Source organism: Eubalaena glacialis, chromosome 14 (genome assembly GCF_028564815.1).
Source record: "Eubalaena glacialis isolate mEubGla1 chromosome 14, mEubGla1.1.hap2.+ XY, whole genome shotgun sequence".
NCBI lineage: Eukaryota > Metazoa > Chordata > Mammalia > Artiodactyla > Balaenidae > Eubalaena > Eubalaena glacialis.
The window spans coordinates 3357321-3383249 of NC_083729.1; positions in this window are offsets into that span (position 1 = coordinate 3357321).

A 25929-nucleotide genomic window follows, 5' to 3' on the forward strand; every position below is an offset into this window, starting at 1 on the left:
TGTGCAGGTGAGCGACTCTGGGATGGCGTGATGTACGTGCCCAGAATGAGGGAGCACGCCAGTGGAATGCTCCTGGCCCGTCGAATACTCGCCTCTGTGACTAGTTAGGAACTAATGTAACACGTTTAGTTACTAGTAAGTTTAGTTACTAGTAAGTTGTAACACGTTTAGTTACTAGTAAGTTGTAACATGCTTAGTTACTAGTAAGTTTTTGCCAGCCCCCAGCGTTTCTGACACCAAAGACAAGTGTTTTATCCACTACTTCATTCCAGCTCCTGATTAGGAATGCCCTGAGGTTGAAATACATTTTAAGCTTGGTGAAGTATAAGCCTTCAACTAATGCTTGAACAAAGCTTGCTAGACTCTGTGAGGATGTTTTGCAGACATAAGCAGCGGGGCTAAGGCTCATTTCAAAAACAATTGCTTAAACAATATCTTTTAAGGGAGCTCCTCTGTCACCAGGAGTTTAAAATTTCATGCAAATCCTCTCTACAGCTTAAACCAATGGTGCTGAATTAAGAAAGCATTGCTTTCCTATCAGTATTATTTTATTTAATTGCTATGACTCTTTCTGTACGAGCTCAGCTCACCAATCTGGATATCACAACTTTCTCCTATAATATTTAACATGTAATACTATATATATAATAGTTAATTCTGAAAGGACTATATTTAGAACCTCAAAGGTGCAAGAATTGCAGAGACGTGTTATGCTATAGAGAGAAAAGGGAAGGTGAACTAAGATTAGACAGGAACTTTCAATTCCCACCCAAACAAAGGAAACAAAATAAACACCATACGTGTTTTATCTTTTACTTTGTTTTATAATTTATTTTACTTATTTTATTTTATATTTACAAATTTATTATATTATAATTGCCAAAATAAAACATAAACACAAAACATTAAATAGAGAATATCAATATTTACATGACTTCCAACAATATCTCTAATTCATCAACAATATTTCACTCTGTAGTTTGTTTATGAACAAATGTGTTTATAAATTTAAGGACAGCGTAGCATCCTTGATTAAGATCATAGGCCCTGGGTCAGACTATTTGGATTTGAATCCAAGATCCACCATTTACTGCTTATATAACCTTAGACAATAATCTGATTTCTCTAAGCTTTGTTTCACCATCTGTCAAATGTGGATTATTGTGAGTATTTAACATAAATAATCCACATAAAGGATATAGCTAATAACCAGATACAAGGTAAGTGATCTTGTAGTGGATAATGTTACTATTAATTGTAGTATTGCCATAGAATGTGTTTTGTCTTGGAAATCTGGATGGCACACTGGATAGAGGAAAAAAATAAAGTGATGCAGGATGCATATTATCTTCAACCAAACAAATCTCTGAGACCATTTTGCGTGTGAAAATGAGATGGTCCAGAAGCCCTTCGTCATTAGGAGTTGATGGAAAGCATATCAATTACAATCCAACCATGATAACACTTTCGTAACTAGAAGAGATTAGCAATTTACATTGGGATATACCGTATGAATGTAATATAAGTTCTATGAGAGACGTGAGTGTCTGTTGGGTTGACTAAATACTTTTATAGACACTCAACAATTACTTACTGACCTTACACTTGAATTGAAAACATGCTCAATGCAAAGATGTTAGGTTTGATCAGGATTTATTTGGTTATGACACCAATCTAGTAACAATTATTAGTGTTTATATTCTGTCTTAGCTTGTGTAGATACAAACTAAATATAGTGATTAAAATGGCTGAAGATTAAAAGATTGAAAGTGGTGTTTCCTCAAAATCCTAATCCAGAGTCACCATATGACCCTGCAGCTCCACTGCTAGACCAAGAGAAATGTAAACACATGTCCCCAAAAAACTGTACGCAATTGGTCATAGTATCTAGTAACAACCCACATACCTGTCAACTGATGAATTAATAAACAAAGTATAGTGTGTATGTGTCTATGTATATACATACATATATATATATAGTGTGTCTATATATGTGTGTGTGTGTATATATATACACACACAATGAAATAATACCTGGCAATATAAAAGGATGAATAATTGACACATTCTACAACATGGATGACCTTGAAAACATGATACTAAGTGAAAGAAGCCAGCCATAAAGAACCACATATTACATTACTCTCTTTATATGAAATATCCAGAATAGGCAAATTTCTAGAGACAAGTAATGGTTACCTAGGGTTTTGGTGGAGGGAATAGGAAGTGACCACTATAAGTTTTAAGCTTGATAAAATTGTTCTAAAATTAGATTACTGTGATTAGATGTAGGTTTAAAATTTACTAAAGTATATAAAATCTACTTCATAAAAATTAACTTTATAGATTTCCTAAAACCCATTGAACTGAATACTTTAAATGGGTGAATTTTATAGTAAATACATTGTATCTTGATTAAATTGTTTTTGAAAAGGAAAGGTAAAAACATGTAAAAGTGTACCTTCAAAATCTGTGAAGCAGAAATGGACAAAGTAAAAAAGAGAAATTGGAAAATCCATCATGCCAGAGGTTCTTATAAATCTCTCAGTAATTGAGGGAATGGAATAATGCAAAAAACAGGAAGATATAGCAGATTTGAAACAATTTGATTCACTGTCTCATTATAACAAGTGTACACATTAACAAACCAAATGGTTGGAGGGGATGCTTTCTTCAGAGAACACAAGAAACATTTACGGAAATGGACTGATTATTAAGGCATAAAGCAACTTTAAAAAGTCACTATCACTCAAAATATACTTCAAACAAATAACTACTTTTAAAATAAATAATATAAAGATTTGTTAGTGTACATCCGGCTCCATGGAGGGCTCTTTAGACTCAAATTTCTGTCCCCTCCACCATAGATTCTGATTCAGTCAGTATAAGGTGAGTCCCAGTGCATTTCCAGCAAGTTCCCACGTGATGCTACGTTGCTGGTCAAGGGAACATGTTTTAAGAATCACAGCTTTAAACTATACACTCAGAAACTTAACAGCACACTTCTAAATAACATGTACTTTATGTGAAATAATTAAAATGATAAAATACTTAAAATTAAATAATAATAAAGGTGATACCTACCAAAATCAGCTGGGTGGAGGTAGCAGATAAAGAGGGTCTTATGAGGATATTTAAAGGACCCGTGCTTATACTGGGGGATAAGAAAGGCTGCAAACTAATAGGATGAGTATTCAGTACAGGAAGTAAGTAAAATAGCAACAGAGTAAACTCAGAGATGTAGGAGAAAGGACGTAAAAAGTATGAAAGCAGAGATTCATAAAATAGAAAACAAAGATGCAATTCAGAGGATTCACAATACTACATTCGTTGTTTTGAAAGTGTAATAAAATTGATAAACCTCTAGCAATGCCAGTCGAAAAAAGAAAAGAGAAAATGTGCAAATAACTAACATTACAAATGAAAATGAGGAATTATCATTACATGTAATAAAGACTAAAAAGATAATGTATCCTAAACTGCACGCATTTATTTTCTTGAAAAATCATCAAGTATTTGCTCAGGTTCCTAATGCAGACAGGAAATAAAATGAAATCTTTATTTGAACGGAAAAAATCATATTTAGCTGTATATGTTGATTTATCATGGCATGCACTTCTAAGCAGAGACTTTTTTCTAAATTGTTGAAATGCATTATAGATCCTACATATGAATTTCTTTGCTTTGCAGTATTATATGAGAAGAGTTAAAGTGTTATTATAGAAGATTGGATGTATACAGATGTAAAGAGTATTTCTCATCATTTCTAAAATGAGGTGTAATAGTAGTCAGCCCTTATCCAAATTGTTACTTTAAAAGCCTATCTAAAAGTTTCTCCCAATGAGCTCAATCATTTTCATGATCATAATTTATCTCTGAGCATCAAATATTAAAACAAGATTCTCGGCACCCAGTGCAACTAGGCTTAATTTTAAAATACCTCATTAATTTGCAGTAATGAGATATAATGAATATTTATGGAATAATAAATATACAGATAATAATACAGATAATAATACAGATAATAGTTTTATCTGTAACTATTAATTTTCCATGATGCGTCACTGATAAACCAATCCTCTAAGCTGAAACCAAGAAATGACAAAGTGAAAAGCATATAAAGTAATGCCTTATAACCACCTCTTGAGATTGCAACACAGTGTAAAAGATGATATGTTTTCTGCAAATGAAAGTTTACTGTATAATTCACTGATACACCGCAGGGAACTAAGTAATTTTCTCTGCACTCACAGTTTATTACTTTTAAATATCATTGCTCTCTCCTTCCTCTCCCACTTCATCCATAAGGTGGAATAACAATGTCTTTCTTTAGCAGAACCCATTGTCTTCACTTTTAGACATTGGATTAAAGATCATTTGGATTGCAGATCAAAGAAAAGGACATGTCTGAAAATCTTCGGCATGTTCTATTGAGGGGTCTGAGAAGGGTTTTTGGTCTAGTTCACCATCAGTTATTCAATGGTCTGAGAGCATTCTGCTGGGGTCATTGCACCTTCTCAGTAGCTGTAGCACCATGCATGGTCACCGGGCAGCTTTCACTGTGCACTTTCTTCATGGTACCTTCATTTGCCTCAAGACACTCCCACCAATTTACTACAGAAAAGCAAATTTAAGCATGCTGGACATCTGAACATTTTCCTGGTTGATGAGCCACGAGGATAATTCCTTCTTACATGCCGAGGTCTTAAACCTATTAGCAGTTTAAAACTGACTAACATTTCAGCCCTATTAAACTTAATCATACCCTCAAGTGCAGTTTTATGTTCTAACCAATCATTGAGGTCAGGGTCAGAACACTCAAAAATTTGTAGTAAGACGCTGTAAAATTGTGATCTTCAGGACATAAACTAAACTTTTTGTTATAATGGGAACATTTTCACGTAAGTCAAAAAGATCTGAACTACCAGTTGTAAAGCGGAGATACTTTTTCATTGATTTTTAACTTTGCAAAGTAAGGAAACTATATGCTCATTTATTTTTATTTCTGATCAGGAAAATTTAAAACAATCGGAAGGGACTTGGTGTCAATTTTGAAATATTATTGTAGTAGAGTTAAAGCTTCATAAAGTTATTTTTTGCAGTATGATTAAATAATTAAACTGCCCTTATATTTTATAATAAGGAGATTAAAATATTGATTTAATTTAGACATTGACATAAATTGTCAAAGCTGGAATTTTAAAGTTAGTTTAATACCCAGTAAAAAGATAAAATTTTGGCACAGACCACAGAAAACAATGAAGGGGATGGAATGAAGGAGAAGGTATCAATCCAGAAGAAGGCAAGATACAAAACAGGAAGAAAATTAGAACAAAAAGAAAATTAATTAAATTAAATAGGATTAGCTTATTCAGTAATTATAATCTATGCACATGAACTAAATCTTCCTGTTAAAAAAAAAAAAAAAGTTTGGTAGGCATACCTAAACATATGAAGAAGAAGAAGAAGAGGGAAAGAGGAAGAAGAAGGGATGAATTAAAGGTATACAGGTCAAATGCAAATAATAACAAAACAAACAAACTGAAATATCTGTTTAGTAACTAGCACTTTGGACTTGCAGCAGATAAACCACATGCAGATAAACAGGAAAATTTCCTCAGGATAAATGCTTCAGTAACACAGGAAGATATAACAATAATAACCTTGTAAGCACTCATAAAATATATCTTTTTTATCACAAGGTAGAAAATATAAGAAAAGAGACCATTTATAACCGCAAAAACGGTTAAAAAATAAGAATAAAATTAAATATGCAAAACTATCGTGATGGAAATATATATGTATCTAAAAAACACACAAGAATAAGCTAGAACAAATGGCAAGCTATCTCATATAACATATAAGAATGTAGGTTAAAGTTATAAGGAAATGAGATTTCCAGTGTCAAAGAGAAAAGCAGATGTAGACATAACATCAGAGAAGTTAAGAAAATATCCTGCCATGTTGAATTGGAGTTTAAATATGACTATAAGCTCAGGTTCTTTCATAAAAAGTAACTTTCTATCTCTCTCTACCAGAAGGCCCTGAAAGAAATAAACCTTAGAAGCAGTGGGAACCAATGCAATCTAAATTATTGTTTCTAAATACCATTTTCCAACAAAGGAAGTAAGAAACACTTGGAGAAATTCTGGGACAAGAAAGGGCAAAGTTAGCCTGAAATGACTTGTGCAAGAAAACAACAAGGTCCCCAAGACCAAGGAGGGTACATGTAGAAGACAGAGAAGTTAGGTTGAAATTGCTCTTATTGGCCAAATATGGGATAATTACAGCATGAAAAATGAATGCTCACTGTAGTTTATTGTACCATATTGAATCAATAAAAACCCATGTGTCCATAGTGATGTGAGCTTGGTGTGGGGTGGAGGGAGCACATCATTTGGCATCATTATTGGTGACAAAAGTTTTTCCTGCTTTTTTAGGCAGACCCACAGTAGTTCTTTCTCAGTGCATGAGAAGTCTCTCTTTTTACAAAGAACAATTCAATAAATGTGGAAGGAAATAGAAAACTCCATGTTTCAACCCCAAAGAAAGTAATTGACTCAGTCAAACATCATCAATCATTAATGGATACTAAAGTCATACACTGAAATTATGTTGGGGAGGATATTTCCAAAGTGCCAAAGGTCAGTTCCAGTAATCACGGGTTAATTGGAAAGGAAGAACAAACAAAACAAAAGCAAAAACCAGTGGAGCAATGCAACCTTGACCAGTATCAAACTCAGCTTAGTAAACAGTGAGACATCCGAAAACATGTGCTTTGAAATGTGGTACAATTTCACATGCACAGCATTGTCTGCTTAGAGCATTAGTTTCCTAGGGCTGCCTTGACAAAATGCCATAAACAGCTTTGCTTAAATGCCTGGAATCAAGGTGCCAGCAAGGGCAGGCTCCTTCCGACACCTATCAGACCGCCTTTCTTCTCTCTTCCTAGCTCTGGGGGCTACTGGCAGTTCTTAGCATCCCCTGGTTTGAAGCTGCCTCCCGGCAATCTGATTTAGCATCACATGGCTTCCCCTGTGTGTCTTTGTCTTCACATGGCCATCCTTTTATAAGGACACCAGCCATATGGAATGTGGGCTCACCCTACTTCCGTATGACCTGATCTTAACCGATTGCATATGCGAGGACCCTTTTTCCAAGTAATGGTACATTCTGAAGTACTGGGGCTTAGAACTTTAACATACCTTTTTTGGGGGGACACTCTTCAACCCATACCACTTATGAAGTATGCTTGCCCAACCTGTTAACTTGATCCTAACCAAATAACCTAACTTCCAGTTTATAGGAAATAGAGGGGTTAGAGAAATACCCACAAAAACACTCAAACGCAGGGTTAGATATTCTGTAAGACAGTGGGTCTGGGCTATTCAAATTACAATAGCATGCAAAAATAATTATAATTATAAACAAAAATGTGAGGTGTTCTAAGTTTAGTCTCTAAAGAGAAATAACAATCAAATGCAACAAATGAAATTTAGACTCTTGTTTATAAATATAAAAGCAGGCATAACATATATTCTTGTGTAATTGGAAACATTTGAATACAGCCTGGATATTGTACATTGTAAAATAATTATTCTTAGTATTCTACAGTTTAAGAATAAAAATGGGGTAACTGTAGGTAGCTCTTTTATTTTTAGGCATTGGCTGTCATGATGTATATAATTTGATTTCAAATGTTTCAGCAAAAAAAATAAAAGATATATAAATAGATCAATAGGCAGAACAAATATGGCCAAATATTTTGAGTCTAAGTCATAGGCATCTTTGTTTGCTTGTTCATTGGACTCTTTCCTCAACTTTTCTCTCTGTTTTTAAATTTCAAAATAAAAAGTTGGAGAAAAAAATAATCATGATTTTAATGCGTGTGAAATGGATTTACGCTACATGTAAGGTAACTATGACTGTAACCCCATCAAATATGTGAGGGAAACACTTCTCTAGCATTAGGGTTCCTGAGTGTCATTCTTGGAGAAGAGACAGTCCACATGCCCCTAGAGCATGCCCCCCCCTGTCCTATCCTGCATGGCCAGTTGCCCTGGTGACTCCCAAGAATATTTAACCTCAGGTTCAGAAATTACAGTCATAAATGTAAGAAGACATTTCTGGAGTTTGTTTGTTTGTTTAAGGATTATGAAATAATTTAAGACAAAAATCCTTATATATGTGTTTTTATTTTAAAAGTTAAGGAAAGTAGGCCTATTGTAGTTTAACCCCCTGCTGTTTGAAAGATCTCTGTCTCCTTTAATTCATTATCTTATTTAATTCTAACAATTTAGAGTGAGGTTGATATGCTTTTTCATGCAAGAGAAACTTGAAACAGAGAATTTAAGCGATATGCCAATGTTCACCACCTAGGAAATGATAGACGTGTTCACCATTTTTGAAATCCTGGACCCTCTGGTTCCAAAGCCTCTGACATTTCTAGGGTCTGTGCTATGCAGCGACTGTCCTGCCATCTTTCTCTCCACTGTCACCACCTGCCACTTCCCTCTTTCTTCCCTTCGTGTATTTCTGAGCATCTTTTTGTATTTACATTTTTCTGTGTTAAAATAATGAAACAAAAATCAGTCCTACTATCTTGTTAGCATGATTCATGTATTTATATAGATTGATTATTTTAATTCCCCTGTCTTTTTTTGGTAAATTTTATGTACAGATTTGATTTTTTCATAGTTTTAACTAGATTTTCATGATACTTTGTGCATTTGTTTTTGACCGAATTTTGGCGGTGTTAGTGTCATTACCTAGCACCCTGATTTTTTAATATAACCAGGGTTTCACCATATGTCCTTTTCAACTGAAGTATGACATTTCATTAATACATTTCAGTATAGTCATTCATTTCTAGCTGTACATAAGATGAGGACAGATCCCATACATGGACATGTCTTAAATAAATGGGTTGCTGTATTTTAGAATTATAAAGATTTTTCATTATTGGAAAGTGTAATGGGGACCTTCTGCAGACTGTTTAAAACCAAAACCACCATGACACAGTTTTTATAGTGTCTGTATATTTGTGATGTAATGGTCTTGTAAAGGTTTTTACTGAAAAATACCATTAGCCAGTCTTTCTTACTGACAATAAATTATTAATAAAAAAAAAATTTCCCCTCAATCTTTCTCTCTTAACCCAAGATGGGGTCATCCGAATACACTACTATTTCTTGATACCTCAGCAATCATACCTGTCACTTCACCTAAGAATTGCAAGACACACAGACATAGCTACATATGTATGAAATGTCATTTGCATCACCAATAAGTAAGTGTATAATTATTTGCATAGAACCTGTTTTAAGGGAATGAATAATGCTAAAAACATATGGGTATAGGGTTGCATTCAATGACTTGTACAGCTCAATTATCTGGCCTATTCAGTAGACACCCTCCAAGCCAGGACTTTGAATTCACACAAATGTGGTCAAAGGCATGTGGAATCAGTCTTGCATAGGAAGGCAACGTTGTTAAGAAGGAAGGAGAGGTAGATCTCCAAACACTCTCAAGATTGATAAAATCATGTATTGTTAGTGACAACCCTAGATTGAAAGAGAACACGTGACAGATTTCAGAACTTCTAGCTCTGAGAAGCAGAAGCCCTGGCCCTGTGTGTTCAGATTTGCTTCGCTTACCCACCGTCCACATGACATTCACATTTGTTACTCTAACAGACATTTCGAATATCTTCTCTGTAGATGTCATATCAATAAGTGCTGTGGGGCATAAGGGAAGGACTCCATTCTCAGGGAATGTTAGTCATTTTTTAATTAATACAAATTTATTGAGCTTCTATGGTATTTTGCTAAGAGTCCTAGCAAAAACCAGACGTGAATCACAGCATAAATTTCGGCATGTTTCTAATCTCTTCAAGCCTCAGTTTGCTCATTAATCAAGCAGGAATAGAAGCAACACTGATGTCATGCAGTTGTCATGAAGATTATATGACAGAGTTGGTTGCAAAGCCTGTCGCAAAGCACCTGGCTGATCAGAAGTCTTCACTCGATATCTCAGAAGGTAGTGAAGAAGAATGTGATGATGCCCATGATGAGCAGGAAGAAGAGGCTGGAATGGTAACAACCTATAGACTCTCTGCCATGTTCAGTGTTCATTTTTGTGAGGTTTGCATAGTCCAGTGACGATGATGATTGTTCCGTGAGATACAAGGAAGAAGAGGCTACTGTGGAACCAATTTCAAAACAGTGGCTAAAGCACATGTGGTCAGGAAAGTTTTCCTGGAGGAAGTGACACTGAAGCTAAATTTTCAAGGCTGGGTATAAATTAAGTTAGGTAAATTTATGTCAAGAGAATATGTTTGGGCTAAAGGTGTGTGTCCTCCCAAAACCATATGCTGAAGCCTTAACCCTCAATGTGATGGTATTTAGAGGTGGAGTCTTTGGGAGGGCTTTGTTGGGACCCTCATGATGGGATTAGTGCCCTTATAAGTTGAGGCGCAAAAGAGCTTGCTTCCTCTCTCTCCCCCTGCCATGTGAGGGCACAGACAGAAGGTGGCTATCTTTAAATCAGGAAAACAGCCTCCCCGGACACTGGATCTGTGGTACCCTGGTCTTGGACTTCCCACCTCCAGAATTCTGAGAAATGAATTTCTGCTGTTTCAGCCACTCAGTGTGTGATAACTCAATTTATCACACTTCTCTTTATAATTTTTTGCAGATTTTTTACAAATTGAAGGATTGTGGTAACACTGAGCTAAATCTATTGCTGCCATTTTTCCAAAAAGCGTTTGCTCACTTCATGTCTTTGTGTCATATTTTGGTAATTTTCCCAATATTTCACACTTTTTCATTATTATTGTTTTATTTGTTTTGGTGATCTGTGATCAGCGATCTTTGATGTTACTGTTGTAACTGTTTTGGGACACCACAAACCTTGCCCGTATATGATGGTGAATTAATTGATAAATCTGTGTGTTCTTACTGCTCCATCACTAGCCGTTCCCCTGTCTCTCTCTCCTCAAGCCTCCTTACTCTCTGAGACACAAAAACATTGAAATTAGGCCAGTTAATAACCCGAAGTGTTCAAGTGAAAGAAAAAGTCCCACATCTCACACTTTAAATCAAAAGCTAGAAATGGTTAAGCGTAGTGAGGAAGGCATGTCAAAAGTCAACGGGTCAAAAGCTGGCCTCTTGTACCAAAGAGCTGATTTGTGAGTGCAAAGGAAAAGTCCTTGAAGGACATGAAAAGTGCCATTTCAGTGAACATCGGAAGGGTAAGAAAGCAAAACAAACTTATTGCCGAGACGGAGAAAGTTTGAGTGGTCTGGATGGAAGATCAAACCAGCCACAACATTCACTTAAGCGAATGTCTAATCCAGAGCAAGACCTAACTCTCTTCAATTCTGTGAAGGCTGAGAGGCGAGGAACCTGCAGAAGAAAATGTTTGAAGCTAGCAGAGGTTGGTTCACAAGGTTTAAGGAAAGAAGCCATCTTTATAACATAAACGTGCAACGTGAAGCAGTAAGTGCTGATATAGAAGCTGCTGCACGTTATCCAGAAGATCCTGCTAAAATAGTCAATTAAGGTGGCTACACTAAATGACATATTTTCCACGTAGACAAAACAGCCTTCTATTGGAAGAAGACGTCATCTAGAACTTTCATAATTAGAGAGGAGGAGTCAATGCCTGGCTTCAAAGCTTCAAAGGACAGGCTGACTCTCTTTTTAGGGGTTAATGCAGCTGCTGAATTTAAGTTGAAGCCAATGTTCTTTACCATTATGAAAATTTTAGGGTCCATAAGAATTATGCTCAGGCTACTCTGCTTGTACTCTCTAAATGGAACAACAAAGCCTGGATGATAGCACACCTGTTTACAAGATGGTTTACTGAATATTTTAAGCCCACTGTTGAAACCTACTGCTCAGAAAAGAAGAAGTTCGTTTCAGAATATTACTGCTCTTTGACAACGCACCTGGTCACCCAAGAGCTATGATGGAGAAGTACAATGATAGTAATGTTGTTTTCATGCCTGCTAATACAACATCCATTCTGCAGCCCATGGATCAAGGAGTAATTTCAACTCTCAAATCTTTTTATTTAAGGAATACATTTCATAAGGCTATAGATGACATAGACAGTGATTCCTCTGATGGATCTGGGCAAAGTAAACTGAAAACCTTCCAGAAAGTATTCACCATTCTAGATGCCATTAAGGACATTCATGATTTATGGGAAGAGGTCAACATACCAACATTCCCAGGAGTTTGGAAGAAGTTGATTCCAATCCTCATGGATAAATATGAGGGGTTCAAGACTTCAGTGGAGGAAGTAACTGCAGGTGTGGTGGAAGTTGCAAGAGAACTAGAATTAGAAGTGGGGCCTGAAGATGTGACTGAATTGCTGCAATCTTAGGATAAAACTTGAAAGGATGAGGAGTTCTTATGGATGAGAAAGTATGTCTTTGGGATGAATCTACTCCTGGCGAAGACACTAAGAATATTGTTGAAATGACAACAAAGAATTGAGGATGTTATAAAAACGTAGCTGACAAAGCATCAGCAAGGTTTGAGAGGATTGACTCCAATTTTGAAAGAAATTCTGCTGTGGGTAAAATTCTATCAAACAGCATTACACGCTAAGGAGAAATCATTTATGAGAGGAAATCAATTAGTGGGGCAAACTCCATTGTTGTCTTATTTGAAGAAATTGCCACAATGACACCAATCTTCAACAACCACCACCCTGATCCATCAGCAGCCACGGACATGGAGGCAAGACCCTCCACCAGCAAAAAGATTATGATGCTCTGAAAGCTCAAGTGACAGTTAGCATTTTTTAGCAATAAAGTATTTTTAAATTAAGGTATGTATTTTTTTTTGATATGCTATTGACACTTAATAGACTATGGTATAGTATAAACATAACTTTCATATGCACTGGCTCAATAAAGTGAGTCAACACTGTGTGATTCATTTTGTTGCAGTATTTCCTTTATGGTAGTGGTCTAGAACAAAACTTGCGATATCTCTGAGGTGTGCTTAGATTCTGTTGTAGCAGCCTGAGCAAACTGAGATAGAAGGTATGCCAGGACGATGGCCCAACTCACTCGTGCATATGACTTGAGGTAAAAAATTAAAAAACACTTTTTGAAAGTGACCTAAGAAACAGCTAAGTGAAAACAGAGTTATACACTTACATAATAGAAACTATGGTTTAGATCTAGAGGATCACCCTCTGCTAAGCTAAACAGCTCAAGTTAGGTTGAAATATGAGATAGTCATGGAAGGACACATGTCAAAAATGAAAATTACAGAATGTTTTTATTCCTTTAACTTTTATTTATTCCCATAATCTCAGACAATTTGTGTGAGGTGTACTGTTGCCACTGCGCTATAATGTCATTGAATTTGATGCATCTTTTTACTGTCTCCTATTTGTTTATTATCATGGACATGTTAGAGATATAGTAGCAGGATACAATGAATATCACCGCAAAACACACAACAAAACTGACCATATAGGCGAAAGTAGTCTCATTGTTCTTAGCTCTGACTGTGAGGGCACAGCCTGTTTTGCAGGCAACATTGCCACATGGGTGATGGTTATAGGGAGTGACGAGGTAAGGAATTATAGACCGACCAAGGAACTTCTCAATAAAGCAGCACCCTTTGCTTTGGCAGAAAACAGCTAAAGTGAAAGACAAGGAGGATTGTTACAGTTGAGCGGTCCGGTCCTATAACAGAAACGCTGGCTTTTCAATTCATTTCGTAATCAAAGAGGTCAGTCACCTCTTTGTTTCCAAGATATGAAGGTCTCCTTTGGCTGACAAACTCCTACAAAATCATAATAAAATAATAAACCTTTCCAGGCTGGAGAAAGGCTAAAAAAGTGAAGTGAGCTGGACATTTTGATAAGTTATAATTTTACGGCAGATGGGGAAGCACATCACCTCCAGACAACTCTCAGCCATGTGCTGTTCTAGGAATTCTATCAAGAGCTCATGTGAAAATAGCTACATTTCCCAAAGTAAAAATTAAAGCAACTTCTTTGCAAAAAGAGCAAATGTTGAAATAAGGGGTTTACCGCTCAAGTGCCACACCACAAACAACCTTGGTGGATATTGTATAACAAGATTCTCAGGGATAGTAAACATTTGATTCAGTTGCATTTCCACAGTCATGGTGTCTGTATTCTGATGTCCAGTTTGAAGCTGCAATATCTAACATTGCACATCCGTTTTGCTTGCCTAAAAAAAGAATATTACAAAAAACTAGATGCGTGAGTGAATTTATTCAGTAAGCAGGTGTGTTGAGATTGATCCTATTTCACTTGTGAACCACCTGGTGTGTTTGAGGGATTTGGCTCACATTCCGTACAAGGTGGTTTTATACACACAGGAATGCTCTTAAGCTCTGTAAGGCTTGCCGTGAGCAGATGAAGTTGATTTATATGTTCCTTCGTGATAGTAAGAGGATGGGTCAGAGAACTTCAGAGCTCAATGAATCCTGCAAATTTAAGAGACAGTAGAAGCCTCCACATATGTAGACTAAACCACATGTGACGGGTAATTTTATGTGTCAGTTTGACTGGGCCACTGCGCCCAGATAGTTTTGGCCAAATACTTTTCTAGATGTTCCTGTGAAGGTTTTTTTTTTTAGACAAGATTAACATTTAAATATGTAGACTTTGAATAAAGCAGATTGCCCTTCCTAAGGTTAGTGGGACTCATCTATTCAGTTGAAGCTCTTAACAGAACTAAGATTGACCTCCCCCGAAGAGAAGAGAAAATGCAATCCTCTCAGCAGACAGCCTTTGGAGTCCTCAAACTGCGACATCAACCTTTCCCTGGATCTTTTTTTTTTTTTTTAAACATCTTTATTGGAGTATAATTGCTTTACAATGGTGTGTTAGTTTCTGCTTTATCACAAAGTGAATCAGCTATACGTATACATACATCCCCATATCTCCTCCCTCTCGTGTCTCCCTCCCACCCTCCCTATCCCACCCCTCTAGATGGTCACAAAGCACGGAGCTGATCTCCCTGTGCTATGTGGCTGCTTCCCACTAGATGTCTATTTTAGCTCCCAGGATCACGTGAGCCAATCCCTTAAAGTAAATCTCTCTCTCCCTCCTTCTCACTCTCTCTCACTCTCCCTCTCCCTCTGTCTCTCTCTCTATAAGCATAGGTAGAAAGACAGACAGATAGATAGGTAGGTAGATATCCTGCTGTATCCTATTGGTGCTGTTTCTCTGGAGAAGCCTGACTAATACATCACACACCCTATTTGGTTAAAGGAATGGAAAGAGACGCATTTTTGACAAGTGTATTTAGACCACACCCTTTCCTGTTGGATGCCAGTGGCCAGAGCTACTTTCGTATTTGTCTCTGACGCACAGGAGAAAATTTCACTGAAGCTGGGTCCTGGTAGGGGTCTCCTTCCGTGCAGTGTCCACTGTTCCATTTGCACAGACAACCTCCTTGCCCATGTCCCCTTCCCCACTGTTCTTGGAGAGGCTTAAGCTTTAGAGAAAACGAACACAGCAAGATGGACAGCTGCAGCTCGAGGTGCTCAGGCATCATTCTGGGAGCCACTCGAAGTAGGTGCTGCATGTTGGAAGCAAACCGCCCGGGCCTGAAGTTACCAAGAATTTCTTTTTAAAGCCAATATTTCTGAATTTACCTCAGAGCCTGGAGGATCGGCCCTGAGGATAATACAAAGAACACTGTTTTCAAAACCCCCAGCCTAGCTTCCTATAGTCACATCTACACCTACTGAAAAGGTTCCACACTTGAGTTAAGAGTGCCTGGGGCCATAGCTAATTCCACAAATTCCAGCAAAATTCTATAAGCCTGCATTTCTCCAACCTCTGAGCCTGGCAGACTGTCTTACTTATTTCAAGTGAATAAAAAGGGAAATCTGTATTTCAAAGTGCATTTTTCAAAAAAGTTAGAAAGTTCAGTCTTTACATTCCTTACTAACCTTTATTGAAGGGTATGTTGGTGATATGATTAGAATGATGGCTCTAGAGAGGGCTGGACAATGAGAGCTAAGAAGAATAGAAGGGTAAGTATTTGAGCTAGACAACACCATCTCTGCCACTTCAGAAGGTTGACTGAGTTTGCCAATATGGGCCCATCTAGTCAGCAGCATTATTTGGGGGAGAAAGCATGTGCTTGGGGTCCAATAGCCATGGGTTCAATTCCTTTACTGCCACTCACAGTCATATGATTAATTAAGACAAGGTATTGAAATTGAGCCAGACCCTGTGGGGCTCCTGGGTATAGAAGCCTTTCTGCCCCGATTTTCTTATTTGTAGGGAATAGATTCCAGCCTCCATGACCTTCCCTGAGTTCCAAAGGGCAGATTCGAACAGTTGCTAATGAGGGAAGGCGGGAAGGCAGGGGATGGGGGAGGATGCAGAGACAAGGGAGGAGACCACCTGAGGCCAGATTAAAGGAGTGCAGACCCTGCACACACCCTGATCCTTATCAGCAACTCTGCCCTTGAACCATTGCTATAAAACTCCTCACCAAATCCTCCCGGGTTGGGACACACAGTTTTTGAGGCATGAGTCCTCTCTTTCCCCCTTCGCCGGGCAAAGCAATAAAGCTATTCTTTTTTACTTCACCCAAAACTCTGTCTCCGAGATTCGATTCGGCACCAGTGCACAGAGACTTAGTTTTTGGCATCAGTATCTAGAGCCTTGAGACATAGATTTTTCTTTTATAAAATGGGGATAATAATTCTTACATCAGAGGGTAGTGTGCTTATGAATTGAATTAGAAAATGTGTGCCTGTGACACTGAATGGTCAAGAAATATTAGAATCTTTCCACTATATTTCCTGGGGGTGTAGGTCTTTAATAATAGACAACTCGATCAATAGTCTAATTTCCTGTTTATCAGGGACACTTTATTCACACAATGATCTGGAGAAGGATGTAAGGTAGATTTATCACCATAGATAAGTAGAAACAGAGATATTCTACCTGATGAAAGTAAGCTGATTAGTTACAGAGGTACCAGGTCCCCATGATTCTTCCTCTACAAGGCTCTGTCTTTTACACCATAGGCACTAAAAGCTCTTAGTACGTGCAAAGCACAAGGCAGGTACTCCATAAGATTGGTTATTAATAACTCATCCTTGCACAGAACTCTCCCATTTAAAACATGGGGTTCGGGTCCATGACCCTCAGAACAACCCCTGAAACAGGCATGATTGCTCTGGATTCTGTTAGTTTCCTACCCAGTAGCCATGACACCCCTGCTCTCATTACTTTCTTTTAGTTTCTGAAGCTGTGTGTTTCCTGGTAGGCTAAGGTAACCGGATCCCCAGGGGTAAATCTTGATTAGTTTAAACCTGTAGTGACAAAACCATTCCCTTCTTGTGGTCACTTAAGAATTGAGTATATGATGCAATTCTGGTGTCTTAGTATAGTCTATTCAGGTAGCTACAGCAAAATACCCAAGACTAGGTAACATAAACAACAGAAAGTTATTTATCACAATTCTGGTTGTTGTAAGTCCAAGATCAGGCGACAACATGGTTGGTTTAGGGCCGTCTTCTGGGTCTCAGACTTGGTGAGTCCTTACATGGCTGAAGGTATGAAGGAGCTGTATGGGGTCTCTTTTATAAGAGCACTAATCCCATAAAGAAGGGTTCTACCCTCATGATCTAATCACCTCCCCAAAGCTCCATCCTTTGGCACTTTCACATTGGGGGTTAGGTTTCAATATATAAATGGGGCGGGGGAGCTGCACAGATATCCAGACCAAAGTGTCTGGTCAATAGCAAATTTGATAAAATTGCTGGCGATGAAAGAGGAGATGCTGATTCCTAGAACGTTTTGCTGCCCCTGCAGAAAACACACAAGGGACATCCTCTCTTCTTGTCTTCAGGTATTGCTGGGTGAGAATTAGTTTCCAGGAGGTGCTGCAGCCATTTTGTAGCAGGGAGAGAAAAACTTGAGGATAAAAGGCAAAACATGGAGGATGGCAGAGAAAAAAAAAAGACAGAACTCTGAAAATGCTACTGAGCCACTGAATTCACCAACCCTAGAATCAAGCTATACTGGGGAGCCTAGCTATGTAAGGTCACATTTCCTATAACAAAATTCCCATCTTTTTAAGTCACTTCTAGTTGCTGGTTTGGTCAAGAAAACTGTCTATCACATACACCATTCAGCATTCATTCTGAAAACATGAATTAAGCACCAAATATGTGTCAGATGTGGAGCTAGATGCCAGGAAGTATGAAAATAGCGTGTAATCCATATCCTAAAAGAATGCCGTGGGGGTTTATGTGTGTTTTACTGTGTGACTGCTGTGTGCCAGGAGCAGTGCCCTAAACCTCTGACTGGCCTCCATATCTGTAACCATTACCACCCACAATTAGCCCCTCACGCTGTTGGTTGAACCATCTTTTCAATGATTTAGGTTCCATCATGTCCACCTGATGTAAAAATTTGCTCCCCAAATTTATCCAGCTTCAGAATCACATGGAGGACTTGTTAAAACACACATTAGTGACCCCACCTCCCAAATCCCTGATTCAGGAGGTCTGAGGAGGAGCCTGAGAATCTGCATCTCTAATAAGTTCCCAGGTCATCCTGATGCTGCTGGGCTAGGGACAACATTTCCATGACTACTAATCAATAGGATCAAGTCCATATCATTTAGCAAAACATACTTGTCCCTGACCCATGGGTCAAGCTTCTGTGTGTTTTCATATATTTATCACTCTGGCTAGAATAGGTTTTTCCACCTTACACAAAAACTGATTTTTTCCCTAGCCTTTTATAAAGTCCCAGGTAAAGCGTATTTTATTTAGTGTAGATTTCTCATTCTCTTTAATCATATATACATATTTGTGGTTAATTAATAGACCCTTCTGTATGTTCTCTTGTTAATTTTTTTACAGTTTCCATTTCGCATTGCTATGATATTTTGCTGTTTGGCTTCATCACTTGTGAGTAAGCTGGATAAGAAACCCAGCTTATTCATTGCATTAAAATCAGGCATTTATTTAGGATGTGAATCATGCAATCTATTTTTGAACCTCCATATCTAGACGTAATATATGACACATAGTCTGGTTTAATGTTTGTGAAATGTATGGTAAATTGTGTAAGTGACAGACAAGAGTGCCTTCATTTTAAATTCTGTTTGAAGATATAAGTGAAATGTTGAAATATAGTTTAGAGATATATTTTTAATAATAATAGACCACAAAATTGTTGACTCTAGGGTAAATCTAATAACTGATCAAGAAACGAAAGGAATTAGTCTCTCCAAGCAGTATCAAAAACATTGAATTTAACATAAAAGTCTTTCTTTTACTTAACTCACAATATCTTATTTAGCAGGGATTTTCATTGTAAAGGTCACCCAAAAGAATTTCAAATAAGCTGTTTTGCTTTATTCTCCCAGAACTGTTCAATAAGAATGTGGAATTTGTTAAAACAAGGTAACATTTTTATTCACAGTTCTTTTTTTTTCCCAAGGAATTAACAGTCTCCAAAAGTCAATGAGTTCCATGAATTTTATTAACACAAGTTGTGCTAGATTGACAAATAAATGCACATATTTGTCTATTTCATTATGATTCAATCTAATCAAATCTGTTATAATTTAATTACAGTTGACCCTTGGACAACAAGGGATTGAACTGGGTAAATTCACTTCCTCAAGGATTTTTTTCAATAAGTACATAATACAGTACTACATGATCCAGGATTGGTTGAATCCCCGGATGCAGAACCACGGATACGAAGGGCCAACTGTGAAGAAAGACAAGCTCACACTGGGAGAATATATTTGCAAATCACCTATCTGCAAAGTTCTTGTATTCATAATACATTAAAATATCTTTAAAGTTGACAATAAGGAAAGAAATAAACCAACAGTAAAATGGGGGAAACAGTACTAACCTCATCAAAGAGGATATAAGTTTAAAAATAAACATGGGAAGGATGTTTAACATTATTAACCATTAGGGAAATAGGCATTAAAATATAGTCAAATACTACTATCCACCTATTAAAATGGCTAAAATTAAAAAAAAAAAAGAAAGAAAGAAAAGAAAAAAAAAACCTGACAATACCAACTACTGGTGGAGATTTCAAGCAACTTTTAACTCCGATAACTGTTGATGGGAATTTAAAGGTATTCTGGACTAATTTTTCAATTTTGTAAAATGTTAAACTTTCACCATATGACAAAACAATTCCTCTCCCAGGAGAAATTAATACTTATGTTCACTCAGAAATACCTATACATAAATTATGAAGAAAGCCATATGATTTCATATATAGGATATTCTGTAAGTAGCAAAATTATAGAAATGGATAACATGCCATTGGTTGCCAAAGCTTATGAGTGGGAAAAGCTTAACTACAAAGGGTCAGCATGAGAAGATTTTTGGAGTATTTGAGCTATTGTACATTCTGTCTGTGGTTATGGTTCCAGGATTCTGTGTAGGTTGTAATACTCATAGAATTGCACTAAAACAAACAAATCATATATGAAATTATTCATGAATATGTACACATATATGCATTTTGTATAGTTAGTAAATAATACTTCAATAAAATTGTTCAATAAACCTCTTTGAGTCTATAAGAGAGCAACTAGAAATACAAATGCCAGGACCAGGGCTCCTGAAAAAAAGGAACCAAAGAGTGTTAAATCAGACAAAGCAAAAATGGTAAAAACCAAGGAAAAAGAGACAATCTTCAATGCAGCCCTAGGGGGGGAAACAAATGCAAATCTTTGAATTAAAAAAAATAAGATGGACAGATGAATTTTTACAGGAAGGATGAAAGACCAAAGAAAATAAAAGGTCTAAAGTGATGGAAAAAATGTAACTATCAATCTAAAATTCTCTACCCAGCAAAAATCACTCTTAAAAATTCAGATGAGGGAGTTCCCTGGTGGTCTAGTGGTTAGGACTCCAGGCTTTCACTGCTGTGGTCCAGGTTCAATCCCTGGTTGGGGAAGTGAGATCTTGCAAGCCACACAGCGTGGCCAAAAAAACAAAACAAAACAAAACAAAAAATCAAGATGAAACAGAAACATTTTGGATAAACACAAACTGAAAAAAAATATGTATCACAACCAGAATCTTAGAACAATAAATACTAGAGAGAAGTCTTCAGGCAGGAGGACAGTGTCTTAAAGAGAATACTTAAGAAGTAAAGAGCAATAGAATGGGAAAGTAATTAGGTAACTCGTGCTATCTTTAGGAGTTTAAAATATGTGGAACTAAAATACATGGCAAGATTAACATGAAAATGTAATGGGATTAAGGAATTCTAATGTCCTAGTAAATATTAGAATGAAGGAGAAAAACTAATTTGCTTTACATTGTAGTAAGGTAATGATGCATACTTCCATCAGTTAAGTAACACTTAGATGAACAGGAATGATCGACCTGGGGTCTGTTCCTGCTAGTGAAATCACTGGAACATACAATGTTTGAAATCATGCTCTCAATAGCATGTATTATTTTTTTATATATACTAATATAGTCAAGTATAGAAAGTGTTTGCTTTGTATGAGATAAATATAACTTCTGAAGTCATGGAGAAAAATTTTAAGAGTTGGTGGGTGGGAAGGGAGGTGGCCAAGATGGCAGAGAAGGGAGACCCTGAACTCACCCCCTCCCATGGACACACCAAAATTACAACTACTCACAGAGAAATTATCTATGAGAACGACCTGAAAACTAGCAGAAAAGAATTTCCACAACTGAAAACATAAAGAAGGAACCACAGTGAGAAAGGTAGGAGGGGCAGAGATGTGGTATAGTCAGTCAGGACCAACATGCAGGGTCAGTGACCTACAATCAGGAAGAATGTCACCGTCACAGAGGTCCTCCCCAAGGACTGAGGGGTCTGAGCATCAGGTCAGGCTCCCTAGCCTGGGGGTCCTGTATCTAGAAGACAAACCCTCAAAACTTCTGGCTTTGAAAACCAGTGGGGCTTATGTTCAGGAAAGCCGAAAAGATATAGGAAACAGAGACTCCTAGTGTAAAGGGTGTGCAAAAAAATCTTACATGCTCTGAGTCCCAGCACAGAAGCAATAGTTTGGAAGGAACTTGGGTCAGACCCACTTGCTGATCTTGGAGAACCTCCTGGAGAGACAGGAGGCAACTGGGACGCCCCCTCCCCCCCAAGGATGGAGACACCAGTGACAGCCATGTCTGGGAGCTTGTCCTACTGCAATCGCATGGGTGTAGGCAAGTGCCATTTTAGAGCCTTCCCTCTTTTTTCTTGTAAAATTCTGGCTGCAATTTAATCATACAAACTAGTGAAGTAAGTTCATATGTCTAATTAAAATAACTTGTTCATTTAATGCCAGTTCACCTTTTAGTTCTCACTGCTACAACTGTCTATGCTCCTGATGGCTCTATCAGTATTAGTAAACTTTACCCCTGCGTGTTTGTACTGCTCAGCTGTCACTGTCACACACTGCTTTTTCCTGAGTCATCCCCCTGTGTCCATGTGCAGCATCTTCACGAGTTGATGACACCTGTTTGAAGCACAAGCCATGCTTCTTACATTTTCAAATACCCTGTTATGCCTGGCTCAGTGTTTTATGAATAAAATATTCTGTATTAATATTTGCTGAAAGATTCTAAAATGATAACTTATTATCGTGTTTTAAAAGCCATGATATCATTCGGAATTTCATTAGAAAAATTAAGTGGGTTCATTTCAGGAATGGAGTTGGATAAGACGTACTCTCTTGGGTTCTGTACAGTTCCACGAATTTTCACTTTTAATGTCCGAGGGTCAAAACTTTTGGCAAGTTTCTGAGCCTATGCTTTTCTATTCTCTGGTTTCCTCATTTCACATTTGTTCAGATGAATGCTCAAATGGCTTTTAAAATATTCTAATTATGCATATGCCATGACCTTCCACAATTCCTGCCTTACCCTTTGTGTGGGGGAAGGGAAGATGTGTGTAGTAAGGATCTAGCCTAAAGCACATTTTAACCCATGGTAGGAAGAGGGAATTGGCAATTAACATACATTCTAATTCTTTCACTAAATTCTCTAAATTTAGCGAAGGAAGAATTAAAGCAAATTTCAGTGACATATGGGAGAGTGAGAGAATTCACGAACCCACAGTTTGTCAACACAGAGCGAACTCTTGAGTCTCCAAGATTTGTTTCTTTCCTTCTTCTGCCTGGTCTGCCTTTTCCCCAATGTATTCTTGGCAAATTCCTTCGAATCCGTTCAGACCTACCTGAAATAGCACTGCTTCTCCAGATTCTACATAGATTCTCTACAACTTGCACCCAGCAGAATTATTTGCTCTCTCACTTGTGCTTTTTGGCCCCTTGAGTATATTTCTAATATAGCACCCAACACATTGCGATATTTTCATGTACTAGCTCACTGTTATTTCCACAATCCAGTGAACTATCCCTAAAGACAGGAACCCTGGCTCGGTGTAGTGTCCTTGGCACCCACACCATCCCTAGATCATCATGTGTGTCAGCAAATGCTTGTTGAATAGACATTTTACTCCTTCGAGGAAATTCTTATATACTCACTTCTACTTCCTTCTCAGGCATTCTTTGACACCGTAAGGTGTTTTTAGGAAGAGGGAAGCTTGGCTTTTAAGTACTTTAACACAGTTTATGATATACTACTCCTTGGATATCCACAGTAATAGCTATGCTTGTTGATCCAGATGATTTAAGGGAGTAGAGAATAAGAGAGTACAGATCAAACCAAATTCACATCTGTTCTTCATCCATAAGACACTTTATCCAAACCTGATCAGCTCCCAAACTATTTTTGCCTACATTCAAAAAAGCCACATACACGTATTTGAAAGTTTTTCCAGATCATCACTGATGCATAGGATTCTGTCATTATTTTAAAATGTGGTACCGGTGGATATAAATTTCATAAGTAAATTTATAATTTTCTTTTTACGTGTCACTGAGGACAAGGTTGTTCACCTTGTCACCTTTGTAAAATGACAGAAGCAGAGAGTGTTACTTCTATGATTAAGCATTTAAAAATCAAGAGATCCTTAGGTGAAAGTCAATAATCCTTTTTTACAACATTAAAAAGGAAGTGAGGTGTATTAGAAACAATAATTGCGGGATTGGAAATCAGGAATGTGGATCCTTGACCTAATTCTTCTGTAACTCTGAGATCTTGGTCAACTCTTTTGACCTCTGTGGATTTCAGCTTTTCCATCTACATTACTGGCTTTCTGCTGTGCACATATGGTACATATTTGGTGAGCATTCTTTCTTCACCAGGCAGTTTGGACCTGTGCCACAGTGGATACCGATATGAATCCACCAGAGACCTTGCTCTCCAGACGCAACATGGCAGATGAAGCCTACATGTAAGTTACTACATAGCTACTATGAAAGTTAGTAAGTGCTACAGACCAGTGCAGATGACATGCTGGAGGGGTTCAGGGAAGGGAAGACTTTCTCCTTCTAGGGACAGAGGAAGAGGACAAGTTCTATGGATGAGCTTTTTGAGAAATTAGAATGTTACACTAGCTAATCTCAAAAGTTCATTCCAACTCACAGATCCAATTCTGTGGACTCCTGGAAAATCTCAAATCAAGATTGCCCAATGGGCAAGTCTAAGCTGAGATAGTTGGTCTTTGAATAATGACATCCATTTCTTCAATTTTCAACCCCTCCCACTTTTGGAAAGCACTTTTTCTGTCAACAACAGGGACCATCATCACAAAAGCATTGGCACTTGTTTACAATTCTTGAACATAGGGATAAATAAGTACTGTCTTTGTTTTCTCAGGTGATAAAATGGAACAAGCCCAGTTGAAGAAACATACTGTATTTGTGGATACAACTGTGTCACTGAGTTCATGCAGATGGAATAGGCAATTTATTTGCAAAAGAATATGGGGAATGCCTTTATGTAATTTTATCTTTCAAGGAATCTTTACACTTAGGTCATTTTAGGGGAGTTCATTAACATACTTCCTCTATCTCTTCTCATAAAACTGTAAGCTCTAATTTCACACATGTCTAATGAAAATATCTTCAGCATTAGCATAGAGGAAAAAAATCACTACAGGGAATCTGGTTTTAGATGTAAACTTGTAGATCATACTTAGTGGATTGTGGGCACTTGATGTAAGTTAAAAAGTGGGATATTGGAAAAGGTAGGCCACAAGTTTTGCTGTGAACTAACAAGGTTGCAGGAATGTCAGAGGATCTAGCATAGGTGCAGACAGGTACAATTGCTGTCCACTGCCTAGAAATACTGCACGGCAAGTAGCTATAAGATCTGGTTAAGTCACATACAGAAAATTAAAAAGATATTAAAGACTAACTGATGATTAATAATACAACATAACAATGCCTTTGGTATTCAGTTATGATTCTTTAAATTATTTGTTAACTGTTATACCTAATGAAGACTTTTGTAAAAACCCATAAATGAACACTAATTTGTTTGCTTGAAGGGGTTAAATCAGCTTAAGCTAGAAATTGAAAAGCACTATTTCACCCTGAGTGCTGTTCATTCTAGCAACATGTGCAATTTTTTTTAAAATCTGGTCCCCCATTAAAAAAAAAGTGATTTTTCACTCTACTGGTGCCTCACCATCACCACCATCATCCTATTCTTCAAGGCCAACCTCTTGAAGGAAATTTGATGTCTGGTGTGATGACCACTTCACGTCCTGTCAACTCCTGATTCTGTTCCAGGCTGCTTTGCCCTGCACTTGAGTGTAACTGTGGAGAGGTTACCAATGCCCTTCTTCTCCTAACTCAATGACCTTTTGTAAGCCCTCCATCTCTTTAACCTCTGTGCACTTCTGTCCTCATTGACTCAGTTCCTCCTCAGGAAGTGCTCTCTTTCTTCCCTTTGTTTGACATAATGTCTCCTGGTTTCCTTCCTGAAGAGACTCACTCTCTTAACTCCTTCCTCCTTTCACAAATGT